We start from the raw sequence: 12645 nt of genomic DNA on the forward strand, positions 1-12645 counted from the left end.
CTCCAGCCGACATCCAACCGCGACTGCAAGGGAGGCCCCACGTGAGAACTTCTCTGCCACGCTCTACTGAAATTTCTGACCCACGGAATCATGAGCAAAATAAAACCATTGTTTGAAAGCACTCAGGTGTGGGCAGTAATAACTGACACGTAGCTGGCAAATCGTAAAGCTAAGATTTGGCACGAGGTGTACCTGGTCCAGAGGCACTGTTTTTCCCTATTAAATATTTCCCAGGGTACATGATTCTCACTATTTTTCACATTCAGGATGTGGGGTTTCAGTGGAGAGAGAACAATGCATCTTTGAAATCACCTTTCCTTTATTGAACTGAGGTGTCAGATAAGTAGGTCCAATCAAATTTAAGGTGCAAAAAAGTTAAAAGTACAAGGTAAGATGCTGAGATATAACATTCATTAAACCATTAAGCTAAACCAAAAGCTAATATAAAAGGGGTCTTTCAAACACTGGAATCTAACTCAGTTCTTGTGGTTTAGTGATTTGTTAGGATACACAATATGTACAAGCATAAAGATGTCTAATTATCCCCACACCCCAAAAACATCTCCTGTTATCTCTTCCAGAAATCAAGTATGGCAAGTAATTGAAAAATAGACAGCTATTTACATTTTAGCTTCAACACAACAACTCAAAGAAGGGAGAGGACTATTAATGAATGCAGAACTCTAGTGGAGGCAAGCATCCTTCTAAAGAGAAAACGGAGCAATTGAATTTGTTCTTGTCAATCATCATCAAACAAGATATATTGAGTATCCATGGTGTACAAAGAATCCTCAGATAGAAAAAGGAAAGAGAAAGAACATAATTCTATTCCCAGAGAGCTTTGGTAAGCTCTCTAGGGATAAGACAAGCATATGTGAAATGATGGTATAATTTACTTATTTTTTGTTTAAACACTTGTACTTCCACAGAGGACCCGAGGGCATGATGAAAACAAGGAGAGAAGAATTCTGATATGAGAAGTAACCTAACCTAACATTTGAGGGTCCAAAACTGACATTGTATTTATAGCAAAACTGTAAGATAATTCATATTTTTCTCATTTGCAAATATAAAAGAACACATGTCGAGGGGTTAGGTAGTTTTCTCAGAGTGGAGTTTGTCTTTGAAAGCTGTCAATTAAGAATCTCACTTTCTCCTCATTGTGTAATGACGGTGACCATGGACAAAGAGGTAGAGTAGCGTTGGGGGCCACTTTGACTGGTATCGGGGACTGTAGTCCCAGGCAAGGTGGGGCCTGGGAGAGGCTCCGTAAGTACTCGGCCAGAACACTGGGAATGCAGTTGATAGGCAGGACCCGGTAATAGCTCCAAGAGCCCCTGGGGGAAATCAGGCCTGGAAGTAAATTGCACTCCGTGAAGCATGCTCTGTCTCACCCTCAAGCTGTGTTATTCTCACACCAGATAACCGGCTCATGCTGGGAAGGAAATTTACATTATTCATGGACCCTGACCCTAAACCATTTGGTGCCATTATGTTTACACTCATCTTGGAATCAAGCATTTTGGTGTGTTTCCTGCCATTTGTTTTCTTCAAACATCACCTGCTCTCTGCAAACATTCCTGCAACCTATCCCCGCCCCCACCCCCGCCCCCACTGGTAACCCTTTCAATAAAAGCCACTGAGCACAGGGGCTCGGGGCATTCCCCATGCGAGGGAATCGCCATCCACTTTCCTTGACAGGCAACCAGCATCTGCAACAATTCTTCCATCCGCAGCCAATCTGGGGACTTCGCGGGCCAGAGTCCTCCATAGAGCAGAAACTGGACATTAGGCTCAGGACAGCTCTCACAATGCAGAAGTAAAAAAGAATTAATAAGAACAAACAAACAAAACCCAGAAGCACAAAACTCCAAAGCACACCCGTGTTAACCTGTCTCCGTGTTGACCTGTCTCCGTGGATTTTCAGAGACCTTTAGTTTTCGTCCTGTCTTTGAGTTCGATTAGAGCGTACAGTCCTTTCCTCTTACCTGTTGATGATTCATCTCTATACATGCTACCTTTGTGGCTTCTAACTTGCCTCCGGGTCACATACCTAAAACCAAATCAAGTGCATTTTTAAAAAATTCTTGTATGTACTTGTCTTAATTCCTTGATGAATGCGAAGCCTGAGTGGTACACCTCATATTCCTACACCTCTAGGTTTTATAACTACCTACCGCATTAGGCTTGCTCATCGGATGGTTAAGGATCTAGAAAGAAAACCATAGTAATGGTGTTCAAAGAGAAAACTGGACCTGGACCTGAATTTGACAGAGGTATTTCCCTCGATTGAGCAGAGCTTGAGTGGGACACTAAAACTTCTGGAGTGACAAATACGCAATACCTATAAAAAGAATGGAGTAAAGGGAAGTCCATAGCTGTGGGCTGGTGGGGAAATAAAATCATGTAATGTCTTATAATGAAATTTATTCTAGTAATCTAAAAAAAAAAAAAAAGTTGGGTAACAGATCAGCTATAAAGGTTGGAAAGGATATAATTTCAGGAAGAGTTTGAAGGTACAGGTATCACAAAATCTCATTGTTTTGTCTTTCAGGGAAATGTTGGTTTACTAAAATAGCATGTCAGGTATTATTCTGCCCCAGGCATTTTGCTGTGCATTTGTATGTGACTCGCACTGATAATTAATTGGGTTTGCAGAAAAATACTAGCTCAGAGATAGTGACACCATTGCGCAAGAAATTTCAGGGCAGACTCCATCCTAAGGGCACAGCAAGGAGGCATCTTCTCATCACTAGGCAATGATGTAAACCCAGCAGAGACAAAGCCTTAAAAAGGCAGTTGTGTCCGAAGAGCTTTTCTGAGATGCAAATTGATGTCTGGGGCAGTTCCCTTGAAGGCCCCCCCACGCTCATGCAATACTTAGTGCTTTCTTGAGAGGTTTTCTACCCTTTTAAAAGTAACATTATTGGAACTTTATTTTAACTGTCTTTCAGAGGCATTAAAGAGAGAACCTAAATGTTTACGGCATTTAACTATTTTTTTAAACCAAGTACACTCCAGCTGTGTTGACTATAAGGGGGTTTTATTTTTCATTCGATTTTCTGTTCTGGTTTACCCTTTGGTATCAAACTGATGATGGTCAACAGTAGTTAAGCAAAAATCTGTCCTCTTTTCCCCCATTTGCCTTTTTAGCAAATTTCAGTACTTCAAGGTCATTTATAAAGAATAACAGTATAAAAGCATGGCTCTGGCCCAGCTGCCTGAGCTCAGCCCCGTCACGCTGCCTCCCAGCGCGGCTGCAGACACGGTGCCCTCGCTCCTGTGCTCCTTTTCCTGTTGGTAAAAATGGCGGTAATGGTACTCTCTCCCTTGTAGGGTCGTTACAGTGATTAAATAGGGTAATATTTATAAAGTGCTTTGGGAAATTTCTGATACATAGTAAGTCCTTTATACTCATTAGCTATTGTAAGTATTGTGCAATCAGCTCAGAGAGGGCACGAAGTTTTGTCTATGTTGTTTACTGTCGTATCTCCAGTAACTAAAGAGCGCCTACCACATAATAGATGCTTAACACATAATCACCGCATACGTACATAATTTCATTTGCTTATTTTATTTGCATAATAGCCAGGGAGACCTTGCTAGAATCCTATTGTTCCAGAAAAAATAGACAGTGGAAATTTAACTAAAGAAGAAATGTAGAATTCTACGGTGACCAAAGAGTTAGACTCAGATTTAAGGAATCTTACCACCGAAGTGGCTCTAATGGCCCAAGAGAGTAAACATATAGCCCAAAGAATTTCAAGAGGAGCTGCAGAAATAACTGTGATTACAGCGAACACTAAGTATTTACTACAAACCAAGCAATTGACATGCATTATTTTATTGAATGCTAGCACAGCCTTACAGGGTAAGTAAATGTTTATCCTGATTTTATAGATGAGGACCTTGAAGTTCAGTAAAGCTAAATAACTTAGTCAAGGTCACATGGCTGACACATTGTAGAGACAGGTATAGAGCCTAAGGATTTCAGACTCCAGAGAATAAGTTTTTAACCACTTTGCTACGTGCTAATGTATTCATTTAATAAACAATGAGTTGAGAGTCTAAAATATGTTAGGCTCTATTGTGAGTATCCTGCAAATGAAAACATGCTGGAGGAATAGTTCCAAGGGGGGAAAATAATGGCAGAGTTGTGACAGGAATGTTAAAGGAAAAGGCAAGCACCTCATTAACTAATATAAAGGGATGTCTACTAAACAGAATGATGAAGGTGGGGTTACTTCCACAAAAGCTGGACTACACAGCCAGTGGTCGGAGAGCAAGCAATCAGTGTTGGGCCAGGTGAATAAGCAAAGAGGCGGTCCTCAGTGAGTCCCCTGGTGTGGCTTTGGCGGTCTCCTTTTCTCTCCAACCCAGTGTAAGTGAAAGGATGACAGCAATCCAACAATGAGGCCTGCCGGCCCTCTGTCCATAACTCCTGACCCTGTACATCTTGTGTGCCCTTCCCATAATGCATTGCTATGGTTTCTTTAAATATTCCTACCCCCTCAGTAAGTACCACCTCTTCCTGGTATCAGCTTTGCAGCTTCTTCAGTCGATTCATCCAAGAAGGCTGAGATATGATTTGGGGCTGAGGCAGTGCCTAGAGGAAAGCGATCATAAAAATCCCTCAACCTATGGGAAAGCACACGTAGGCACTGGAAAACCAGATAGATTGGTCAAGGCCAGTAACACCTATGGCAGCTGAGGTAAGAGAGCGCATGTGACGTGTGAGGACGCTTCCCACACAGCAATTCAGCATCCCTTGGACGAGCAGCCACAGTGTGCACTCCTGTGAGTTAAAGGCTGGCAACACGCAGTCCCCGAGCTCATCGGGTGGCAGAGCTACGACTCCCTTTCCACGTCATCTTCCAGGAAGCTCAAACTACACCTGTCCTGGCTTCAACTGCAGCAAGTCTGTGTAACTTGAGTTTCTATTATATTTATCTTTTTTTTCCCCCTCCATGGCCCATTTTAGCTATTTATCTCTTCATTCCTTATCACCCGGTGAGGGAAAACATATTTATAGTTTGCTTAAGATTAGCATCTCCCTCCATTTTATTAAAAACATAATAACTCCTGTTCCTGGATTGGAAAAAGTGCTATAAAAAAATAAGAAAATTCCTTAACAAAGATTACATAAAAAGTAATGCTGTTCCTTCTTGATCTACATTGAAACATTTGGCTCCTTCAGCTCAACGAAAACACAAAACCACATGAATTTACCTTGAAAACACTATGTTAAGTTAAAAAAAAAAAAAAAAGCCAGACACAAAGGGCCACGTGATTATGTGATTTATGTGATTATGATTTCAATTAAATGAATAGGTCGCAGCAGGTAAGTTCATAGAGATGGGAAGCAAGCCTGTGGCTGGCTTTGTGGGGACAGGAGTGGAGAGCGGCTGTGAGGTGGGCACAGGTGTCCTGTCAGGTGATGAAAATGTTCCGCAATTAGATGGTGATGATGGTTGCACAGCCTTGTAGATGTGCTGCAAGCCGATAAATGATATACGGTAAAATGGTTAAAGTGGTGAATTTTACATTATGTTTTACCTTAATTTTTTCAAATACACACCAAAAAATACTAACGGGATCTTTGCCCACACATATGTTCTTTTTAACTTCAATTCCAAAGCCTCAGGATATTCATCTGAAATCAAATGCACTGAAAGTTGCCAACGATTACCATTTTAGACATAAAAAAAATGGAAGTAGTAAAGATTGAATGGTTTCTTTAAAAAAAAATAAAAGAAGTTAACCTCTCCTAAAAAAAATCAAAATAAAGGAATAAACCCTGGGCCACTTTGCCCCAAATCACTTCCTAACATATGGTATATCTTCATTTTTGTAATAAAACTTTGAAAAATACTTTACGAATACTACATTTAGATGGCACATGTTTAACTTTGGCGGTAATTATTAAAACCCAGAAAATAACCAATATTTACTTGCAAACAAATAAACCAAAGTAAGGAATTTGTGACTTAAAATACTTCTTAATAATTGTCACTATTTATTCACTTCAAATAGTGGGGTCTTCTCACGACTATTAAACTATTATATACATCAAGCTCCTGCCAGTTTTTCTAGCCCCACCTCCATCCCTCCGTCCGCAACGTTGCAGCTCCTCAAAGGACATCACAACGGCCTTTCCCTACTTCAGGTGTCCGAGTGCCCCTTCCCCTTCTCCACACAAGACGGCAGAGCTACTGGCACCAGAGAAACAAAGGAAGGGTGAAGCTCATAGACAAACGAGAGAAGAAATGAGGGATGGGAAACGCATTTGGGATTGTGAGCCCAGGAGCTTAGAGCTTGCTGGCTAACGAGGACCAGCGTGCAAGACTGCTGGTCACCGCCGACAGCTCAGGACCGCAGGCTGCCATTCCCCAGCGGCGTCAGTGTAGGGGTCAAGGTGATGAGCGTGGGGCCAGACGCCCCTGGGTTTAAATGCAAGTCTCTGTGAGTGAGATCAAGTTTTTTATCTACCCTTAGACTCAGCTAGCTCATGTGTAAAATGAGATTAATAATACCTATTTCATGAAATTATTATGATGAATAAATATTGTTACCAAAGCACTTAGCACGACGTAGACTTCATACTAAACTTGGAGTATTACCATTAGGAAGGTAAATATTACCTCACTACCATTAACATTATGGACCTTATTTAACTATCAACAGGGTCCAAAGACATATTGGATGGTTTGGCTTTCATATTAATATATACCATATTGAGCATTCACCAAGCATTACAGTGGCTCTTTCAGTCTATGGGAAAGCTCACGTAGGCATGTATCTCCCCATCCTAACTTATTTTTTACTGACTTGAAGGACTTTCACTTTGTCCCCTCTCCACCTCACATAGTATAATTCTTCCTCCCTTCTTTGTGACCTTGTATTACCCCACCCATTGCTTTATATAAAGACTCGTTTCAGCTTCTCTTGGTTTTCTCGCTGCAATCCCAAATTGTATTAATTAGCCACACATTAGTCAACTGAGAAACTAAAGAAGACAGTCCCACTTCCATTTGCCTTTTAGAAAAGAATAATAAGTTGATTCACAGTCCATGGCTCAGGGAAGGATCTGGAGAGTCTGTTCCCAGCAGGCAGGGCATATGCCTTCAGTGTAACAGCTGTCTCTTCATGCTATAACTTCCAGCACAGTATTGTGCTAAAACAGCAAGTAATGCAATAAAAGTGGGACAATTTTGCTTCCCCCCTGTGCACTGGAGAATTCGATTAGTAAAAATAAAGGGGAAAAAATGTGATTTTTCATCAGTGAAACGAAGGAAACATCCCACAAATGGCTGGGCCAAGGGAAAGGTGCAGGAGATGTTTCTACTTCTCCGTTGCTAAAAAGAAACCTCAGCCCCTCTCTGGCCTGTTGTCTGATGCCTTGCCAGTAGCAGCAGATCCTCAGAAATGGAGGCAAAGACATGCCGACAGCTGTGCCCGGCATGGAAACTGCCAAGCTGCAGCGGACCTTGCAGCCTGTCTTGTGGCATCCAGCCAAAGGAAGATATTAATGGCGCACTTAATGAGGTCCAAAACAACTTGCACGTATCTGAGTATTTCAGGGAAATGGAGACCAGAGCATTTGGAAGCACCGTGGACTTTCTGATGTATTTCTTTTCTGCAAATCACAAGAATAAAGGATTTCCATGAACGTGCTAGTTGAAATGGATCCATTAAAAGGGCATGTCACCATGCACAGTGTCAGATGAAATTCAGAAAAATAAATAAATAAAACAATACTTTTTAAGTAATCACAGTGCCATGCCATTTCACATATATCATTCAAACGCTCTTCATGCTAACTTTTTGAATTAGGAAGAACTTTTTAGTTGATAGAAACTAATTTCAGACTACCTTACACAATAAGAAGAATTTATTAGCTGGTCTAGATTCATGAATATTAGATATCTTAGAGGACACTTCTGTCAAATTTGCATGATTTTGTCCTTGGACAGAATTTCTCTTAGAAGGCAGAGTTGAATCCAAGAGAAGGAAAGTCTTGAGCTTTCTCTGTCATCAATTCCCTCCATTTGGTTTTGTGAGTAAAAAAAATCACCATTTCTTCCATGTTCCAAGATTTCCAGTCTCCACACTGCTGAACAAGTATCAAAGGTCCTTTTTGAAAGGGAAAGAGAAAGGAATAATGTCAGAGAAGAAAAGAAAAATGATGGAAAGGTTATAGGGGAAAAAAGAGGCTATCAATGGCATGAGAAAGTAAGTGAATGACCCTGTGTGCTCCATTTTCTCTCTAAACATAACAACAATTAGGATTTTATTGATCTACAAGGATACGCTAAATCGGTGCTCTCAAATATGGTAGCCACCGGACACATGCGGTTACTTTAATTTACATTAATTAAGATTAAATAAAATTTAAAACTCAGGTCCTCAGTTGTACAAGGCCCATTTCACGTGCCCGTGGCCACATGTGGCTACAACACTGGACAGCAAGAACAGAGAGCACTTCCCCCATTGCAGAAAAGTGCCACTGGGTAGCACCGATCCATACAGAGAGGAACCAACTCGAGCTTTTTTAAGCCTTAATTTAGCGAGCAAAATAATGAGAAACACGATTCACACTAGAAGAAACATGGAATTCAGACTCAAAAAACAAAAGGAGAAAATAAATTTTTCTGGTAAGGTTTGGGGAGTCTTGCAGTGACAGGGTCTGAAGGCCAGAAACAGCCAGAAATTCAGTGGACAAGAAATGCGTCTGCCCTTAAGGAGTAAATCTCTTTATACTGGAAAGAACTAAGATAAGATTAGAGCTGGGAGGTGAGAAAGCGGGTTCTGGAATATGGGGCCTCGGTGACTTGCGGAATCAAAGTTTTAACTCAGACTTGGGGATTAGAGATATGCCACTCAAAGGGAGAGATTTTCATCTGTCTAAAAAATGGAGGGGTTTTTTTTTCCAATAAAACTGGAATAAAATATATTGCAAATTGGTTAATTGATCTGGTTGTTCCATTGGCTTCATATCTTAGGGCACATGCTAGAGCTTGCAAAATTTATTGTGAATTAAATGCCAAATAATCTATTTTCTCATAATTGTTTTTTAAGTGAGCAATCATACTCAAATGGAGACAGTTGAGTAGGCAGATATTTCACAGGTACAAAGAGCCATGATCTTGAAATAAGAGATTTTTTTAAGCCCTAGATTTGGCATGAAGTGTAATACCAGATGTCACTAACTGTAGAGGATCTAAAATTTTGTAAGTCTAAACCTCTTTGTGATCTCAGGCGAAATTTGTTCTCTCTAACCTAGATAGATGAGTACATTGACTGCAGTATCAGAAAATCCTGTGATTCTTGGCATACCAACTAAAAATGAGGAGGAAAGACAGTATCTTCTCCTTTTTTTGTGACTACAGAGTGACTTATACAAATAAAATACAGAATTTTTAATTAAAAAAAATAAAAACATGTTTCCAATATCCTTGACAGATATATTTAAATGTCAATGTTTAAAATATATTTATTATTCTAAAATAATGTAATTATTACAGGCAAGCAGAAAGTATAGAAAAAAGTATAACAGAGATAAAAACTCAAACATATTTGCACAATTTAAATATAATCCCTATGGACATTTTTCTGGCTTTTATCTTATTTATTTATTTATTACTGTTTGTACTTCAAATAAATGTGTTTTTACCCTACATTTACATTTAGGATTATTTTTTAAAGCTGTCAATATAAAAACTTTGTTTATATCATTTTATGCAAATAATTCACTTAACCATTCTCTCTATGTACTTATTTTTAATTTTTGGATCATCATAAATACAACAGGAACAAATATTGTAGGAGATAAAGCATTACACAAACTGTTGAGATGTAGGGATTTTTGTTCAACCCTGATGTCACACGTCCTAGGTTAAAGATCTGACAATTGTTTCCCACCTATGGGATTGTGGCAAGCCGCTAAAATTCTCTGTGCCTCAGTTTCCTCATTTGTCATATGAATTCATAGGGTTATTTTAAGAATGAAAAGAGGCGATGTGACTGACCCAGGTATAACATAGGAGCCCATTCTGTTCATTACTAATAGTATCTCTATAAGGAAGATTCCCAGAACTGAAAACACTGGATCGAGGAGGCTACAATATGCTTTAAGTCTTTTGGGAAACCTTGCCACGTTTGCTTTTTGGAAGGTTTCTGTCCGGCGGTTAGACCACCAGCCACTTCAGAGCACGCCCATTCACTACTCGGTCCTCGGGATTGTTTCTAAATGATTTCTAACTTTAAGTAAGTAAACATGCAAACAGCAGCTTTTTTCAGCCAAAATAGAAAATAAAATTCTAAAAAAAAAAAGGAAGAAGAAGAAGAAGAAATCAAAGGTAGCAACCTGCTTCAAAACACCCAGAAAGATGAGGCCTGGACATCCATTTTTAAATTTTTAGCACCATTTCTCAGAGGCGTTTATTTCCAATGACATTCTTAGTGGGGAAAACAGGCTCCTATCGGCCAAGGGAATATTGCTGTTTATAACGGCATTCGAGGCATTGATAAGGGATGAATGGAAATGATAAAACACCAAGTGATAATATGAGTTTCATCTTCCTCTTGTGCGGCAGCTAAATAAAGCTTTCCGGTAGAGGCCCAGGGAGGGAATCTACGGGCAGGTTTTGACTACCCAGAATTTCTGTCACATTTCCCAAGGTTAAGTGCGTTGCCTTGAGGCAGCTGCTCGGAATGATAAAGGGGACACTGTAGGACAGTGGTGCTCTTTGTAATGTTAATAACCCTTGATTCTGATATCTGATGCAACTCTGGGGAAATCTGCCCATTCCAGCCGTGAAAGTCTAACTAAGCGCACGTTACTGCAAAAAAGAAATAAATGAAACTTTCTTTTTAATTTGGCAGGAGTAAGAAGATAATTTGAGAATTCCACATATTTAGATACTTTATTTATGTCCCTGAACTGAATTTCCACAGGATAACATGTTGTGATATAAAATTAATGTGTTTTTTTTCCCCTACAAAGCAGATGGTATTTTATTTCAGAATTCACATATATTTACATGCTTATTAGATCCATTTTTATGTTATGAGCTAACCAAGGTAGTGATCTTTTATCATATTTTTTACTTATTTATTTAAGATTTATGCCCCATCTGGCTTCAAAGAATGAACGTCTGCAGATGAATGTACAGGTAAAATGAGACATAAACCCATTAAAATTTTAATCAGAAGAGCAGACAGAATGAGCACATTCGGAACTGGAATTAATGCAGGTACTGCTTTGGGTTAAAAGAAAAATCCTCTATATTTTATAATTGCTCACTTAAAAAAATAAGAATAATATTTTGAATCATCATATAAATCTGCACACATACCCCTTTATTTAAAACAGGAAGCACCGTAAAAATCAATCTGATGAAGAAATGAATGCAGGGGGTGGACATCATAGGCGCTAAGAAGGGAAGGAAAGAAGGAAACACAGGGCAGCTGTCAGAGGAAGCTGCTCCCCAGGGGTATGCGGGGCAGCCACACACTGGGGTCAGTTTAAGGAAGGTGATAAAGAATAAAGTGAAGTCTTTATCATGGGACATGGTTTGACAAATTGTAGCTGTTCAGTAAATGTTGAAAGCAAAAGAAAACTGTGTCCTTTCACATGTTTCTATGGGCAAAAAGGGGCCACAGAGGGCAAGCTCAGGGGAGACCCCCCTGGTAGCCTTGCAAACTCAAGGACCTAAAGCAACCGACCCCAAAGGATGGTCAGGAATGTAAACTTATCCACTAAAAGGAGGTCAGGTTGGGAAGTCATGGCCCTAGGCTAGAATCTTCTGTCTTTACCTTAGTTGAGCCCTTCTATTGTCTTTCTGCATCTCTAATAAAGTACCTTGGGAATGTCAGGTAACTTCCCTTTGTCCCAAACCCCTGGGGCACAGCCACCACACCTGAGCAGAGACCACAGATCTTCTCATTGTTATTATTATCGTGTTACTTGTTGACTGTCCTGTAACCCAACTTACAGAAAGAAGTCTCTGTCATTTTACTTTTTTCCCCAATCCCAAAGGTGCCTTTGCCTTCTCCCATCTCCCTAATCTATCACCAGTGGATTTCATGCCTCCTCCTTTGATTGTAATGTATAAAATAAGGTGCAAAACTGCCATTTTCCAGAGCATTTTCTCAATCCGTTGAGGTTTTGCTTCCTGGCAATTGTTGTCAGTTTGGCTCAAATAAAATCATAAAAATTCTTACACATTTGGACATTTCTTGCACTGGCATTACCTTCTGTGATCAACAACAATTTGACTTGGACTTCCTTTTGAAGACACTGAGTTAACCAAGTAACAATATACTTGACCACAGTTTTGCAGGAGGCATTTTCCATTATTTAATTCACCATCACAATAACTCGGTTATAACCTGTAATTATACTATAATCTGTATTCTGATAGTCCAATTTTTAGGAAAGAATTGGGGGAAAGCTAGAGAAATTGATGAAGAAATAACAGTATTGACTTTCTCTATTATCAACTCCCTTATAAACAATGCAATTTTTGTTCTGTAAGATGACAGTGGGCTTATCAAGTTATGAAAAATATTTCTCCATTCTGTACATATGTTTAATCATGGCTGTCATCTAGTTATCACCTCGCCACTTGTAGAGCTTTGGTG

Source organism: Pteronotus mesoamericanus, unplaced genomic scaffold (assembly GCF_021234165.1).
Source record: "Pteronotus mesoamericanus isolate MK-2021 breed Mesoamerican mustached bat unplaced genomic scaffold, CSHL_Meso_final contig_52, whole genome shotgun sequence".
Taxonomy (NCBI): Eukaryota; Metazoa; Chordata; class Mammalia; order Chiroptera; family Mormoopidae; genus Pteronotus; species Pteronotus mesoamericanus.